This window comes from Saccopteryx leptura, chromosome 3 (assembly GCF_036850995.1).
Source record: "Saccopteryx leptura isolate mSacLep1 chromosome 3, mSacLep1_pri_phased_curated, whole genome shotgun sequence".
Lineage (NCBI taxonomy): Eukaryota > Metazoa > Chordata > Mammalia > Chiroptera > Emballonuridae > Saccopteryx > Saccopteryx leptura.
Window position 1 is genome coordinate 8,151,218 of NC_089505.1, and position 4,750 is coordinate 8,155,967.

General features: G+C 49.0%; 1 long non-coding RNA gene across 1 annotated transcript; it reads left to right on the forward strand.

Moving 5' to 3' along the window:
- Positions 1-876: 876 nt before the first annotated feature.
- Positions 877-4,180, forward strand: LOC136397104 (uncharacterized). Its single transcript, XR_010749842.1, has 4 exons — positions 877-1,011; positions 2,209-2,304; positions 3,187-3,303; positions 4,079-4,180. It is a non-coding gene; the product is annotated as an uncharacterized lncRNA (long non-coding RNA).
- Positions 4,181-4,750: the final 570 nt, after the last annotated feature.

The window sequence follows — 4,750 nt, forward strand, 5'->3', positions numbered from 1 at the left end:
CACAGAGAGGAGTTCTGGAGAAATATGTGTTGAGATACAGGAGGAAAGTCTGATAAGAAACTATCCTAGAAAAGATACACCAGTAGGGAGACTGCTGCAGGTGTTCAGAGTGATGGCGGATGGGTGTGACCAGGAAATGGGAAGGAATGCGCTGGCTGGTTCTGAATAAGGGCCACAGGAGGTGGAGGAGTCCGGGGGTGACTCCCTGGCTTCTTCCTCAGATGGTCAGAGGTTTGGTTAACCACAATAGAGAATCCTGGAACAAGCAGCAAGTCTGGGGGACACTGGTAAATTCTCTTTGGTGCTCCTCTAACACCCAGACAGACGTGTCTCTCATGCAGCTGTATGTAGAAATTGGAAGGTCTGTGGTAAGGCAGCCTGGAGATGGGAACCTGGCAGCTGTGGGATCAGCATGCCCATAAGGAGTGTTTTGCTTGCACTATGTGGTATGACCCAGTGGTAGAGAATTGGCAGCCACAGAAAGGAAGGGGCATCATTGGCTAACTCCATCTGAGAGTATGAAGCAAGATTGCCAGGGAAGAAGTGACATTTGTGTTGAGCCCGTAAGGGAATTGCCAGAATTTCCAGTAGAGACTGAAGCAGGAAGAGGCATTGGTGTCTGGGAAGGGCACCCCACCTTAGGGACGGGGTGTCTTCTCTCCACTGCCCTTTGATTATTGGTTGTTTCCCTCAGCACTGCCTCATTTTTTTAAAACTCTGGGTTGGGATGATTTTCTGTCTATGTGCCAGCTGCCCCATGCTGCGCCCATAGAAAATATTTGCTAACCATCCTCATGTTCCTGGGATTTCAACTTAGGGGATGTGCTAATAATTTTGAATTCTAGTGAATAATTTGCATTCCCTGACTTTGCAGATTACTACTTTCTCCAGACTGCTCACCAGTCGTGACTGTGAGAATTGAGAGTCAAAAGTTAATGGCAGGTCCCTGAAACCCACGATCCTGTCACTGCAACAGTTTGACACAGAGCACTCATTCCTCAGAGAAATCCGGTGAGGTCCCTTGCCTTTCCTCCCTCTGGGCTTCATCCTCAGTCCTGGCTGTGTCGTATGTTGTTTGTGTGGCTGTTGGGACCGCTGGTGCTTGTCACCAGCGTCGGTTAGTGAATGTGAGAACTTGTGACTGTGAAAAGGACAGCTGAGGAAGTCTCTTGTGTCCTTGTCATTGCTGTTATCTTCTGCGTGAACATTCTTCTCTGGCCCTTGGTCCTTGTATCTCTTGAGGAAGCATTTATTGGGGTTTGTTCTTTCTCCACTGTAGGGAAAGGATGCTCACCTTGTAGAGCAGAATCCCATCTGTACAGTTTTTCTCTCTGCAGCCCTTATAGTTCCCATCACTCAGAGCCAGGAGGTCATTGGCACAACTTTTTTTTTTATTAAGTAGAAGCAGGGAGGCAAAGAGACAGACTCCCTCATGTGCCCTGAATGGGATCCACCCAGCAAGCCCCTTACCAGGTGATGCTCTGCCCGTCTGGGACCATTGCTCTGTTGCTCGGCAACCGAGCTGTTTTTAACTCCTGAGGCAAGGCCATGGAACCATCCTCAGTGCCTGGGGCCAACTTGCTTGAACCAATTGAGCCATGGCAGCAGGAAGGGAAGAGAGAGAGAAGTGGAAGGGGTGCGGGTGGAGAAGCAGATGGGCGCTTCTCCTGTGTGCCCTGGCCGGGAATCAAATCTAGGACTTTCACACACCAGGCCAGTGCTCTGCTGCTGAGCCAACTGGCCAGAGCCATCATCCACTTTTCTTTTTTCTTTTTCTTTTTTTGTACTTTTTCAAAGTGAAAAGCAAGGGGGAGGCAGACAAACAGACTCCCACATGTGTCTGACCAGGATCCACCCGGCATGCTCAGCAGGAGGTGATGCTTGGCCCCTCTGGGGCGTTGCTAAACTGCAGTCGGAGTCATTCTAGGGCCTGAGGCAGAGGCCATGGAACCATCCTCAGCGCCCAGGCCAACTTTGTTCCAGTGGAGCCTTGGTTGCCGGAGGGGAAGAGAGAGAGAGAGAGAAAGGAGAGGGGGAGGGGTGGAGAAGCAGATGTGTGCTTCTCCTGTGTGCCCTGGCTGAGAATTGAACCCGGGACTCCACACGCCGGGTCGACGCTCTACCACTGAGCCAACTGGCCAGGACCACATCACCTTCTTTTTTAAGATTGGTGAACTCACTTGCATAATTTCCCTTTTTTCCCCCTAGAAACTGCTTGACTAACACAGCCTCATGTACAATCCTCATCATTCAAACAGATTTTGAAGATGGGGTTCACAGTGCTCAGCTTGTTGCATCGGCTAAGTATGTTTCTGTTATTTTTCTCAGAAATCACGAATAGGAAACCCAAAATTTATTAGGGACCTTCTAAAGAATTGCTTTCCTGAGAACAGTATGGTATCTTGGTAGACATAGAAATAAAAACAAAACCAATTCTCTCTTTTCGTTTTCCCGGTTGTGGACTAGAGAAACTGAACAAGGAGAAGCAAAAAGAGAAGGAAAAAAAGACTAATCCCAATACAGAAATGGTGGAGTGATGCAAGATGTGTAAACAATAGAACATTAGTGGGAATTTTAAAAAGGGGGCATCCTTGACACCTGGGCTTGCAGACATGTTTCAGTACTTAAAAGTAGTTTTAAATTATTCAATTTGAACTTGTGGCAAGGTCAAGGACAGTAGCAGGCTGTAAATGATTTTATTTGCATTTGTTGGATTTTTATAGTGTTTGTAGGGAAACATGGTACTTCCCAAGTTGTGTCCCCTATTACTCAAAGTCAGTGATTTCTGGACCTTTGAAAGCATTGGAAGCCATATGTCATGCCCTGGTCATGTGTTCTCAGAGCTCTGTTGCTTACAGTATAAAGTTTTGCTAGACTTGCCTATGGTGGGATTAGGGCAGCACATCTAGATCCCAGATCAGGGGTTCCAGTTGGTAAGAAATTTCTTTTCGAAGCAGGAGGACACCGGAATGGGGGTGGGCAGGGATAGGCTAGAACATGCCCTCATTCTCTCATAAGAGGGGTAATCACGAGGGTCTGATATATATTGAAAACTGGAAAAAAAATAAGGTGAGACCATAAGCTTGAGCAGGCCAGCTTTGAGGACAGACACCCATCAGCCATGCCACAGCTGTGGTTTTATTTGCTTTGATTTGTTTTGGGTTTACGTGTTTGTTTTAAAAACAGGTATTCCGTTATAAATGAAATCAACGGTACAAGGGAATAAGGACTACATCTTTGTCTATTTCATCACAAAACTGTCCTGGATGGGAAGTGGAACATCCTACGTGGGATTCCACGGAGGTGAGAGAAAGATACTACTGACTGTGGTTATGTGTCTAACACTTCAGTTGTGTCTAACTTGGTCCTGCTTGGTCCTGGGATGTACAAGTCTGAAATTAGAAAATTAATGTCAATCTCAATAGTCTTTGCTCCAGATGCAATTAGATTTGTTACCACTGATTACCGGGAAAAAAATCCCTTATCTTTGGACTTGCAGCTTCCTCGTGTAGCATTTCCTTTATTACCTTCTAGATGAACACGCATGCGGCCTCTCTGGTTCCTCACCTTCATTATATGGGTAATGCTGAGAGGGCCTTCCCGACTCATCTGTCACGGACACACTGATATGTTGTGCCTGTTTTGGGGTGGGGGGACATGCTATCTTAAATCAGTCTTCCTCTCTCCTTCCCCCTCCCTCCCTGTCTCCTAAGGAATGGCTCACCAAATATTTGTCATGTAAGAACGTTGGCATTCTAGAAATAGACAAATAGCGGTTTACTTTAATAGTTCCCTAGGTGATGGAGGGCAGCCCTGCCGGTGCCCCCCGGCCCTGTACCAACTGTGCCAGGGCAGATGGGATACCACCTATGTAGAAGACGGCAGCCCTTCTTTGGGGGGCCTGGACCAGCTGGTTATTTCAGGCTCACAAGGATTGCAGTGTTGGGCTATTGAGACACAGCATGTGTCAGACTGTCACTCAGCAGTGCGGGTCAGCACCAAGACGTGGTGCCTCCTGCTCTGACAGATGGGTAAACCGGAAAAGATGCCAGCAGGCTAGGGGCTTTGCTCTTTACAGGGCTGTGGCACTCCGTGCACATCGACGACCTCCCGAAGTCCACGGTCATGGTTTCTGACGTGACGAAGCTACAGAACGTGACCATCAGCCAGCTGTTTGAGCCAGACGGTGGGTCTGTGTGTATGTCTTGGGGAAAATCTCTGGGGATGCGGAAGGGAGGCCATGTGGTCAGGCAGTGTCGGGAGTGCTGCAGTGTGCTGTGAGAACAGGGCCCCCATGCTTCCATTGCCAGAGTCCTCGATCCTGCCTCTCAGCGGCAGCTGGGACGGCTCCCAGGCATCCCTACTGCTTTCCCAGGCCATGCAGGAGGCAATATTTCCACTGGGAAAAGTTGTCTGTGGGTGCAGAGGGCTACAGAAATGACACCTGTGGCATATGTCACCTTCTCTTCCTGTATCATCGGCCCTTGGAGCCTTGCTTGGAAGTGAGGGGTCCCTTCTGAGGACACCTGAGGGGCAGACGGGGGTTCTGCATGTCCCAGGCCTCTCCTTGGGGACCCTGCTGGAGCCAGGATCCCATGGAAACGGAGCTTGCCAGCCGTTACCCTTGCATGCAGTTCAGAGGGCCGTCTTCTGGGCAGTAGGTTGATTATGTTGCTTTCTTGTAGCCGAGATGGACACAGGGCTGGAGACAGCCATGAGGAGGGGGATGGAAACAGAGACTGTGAACCGA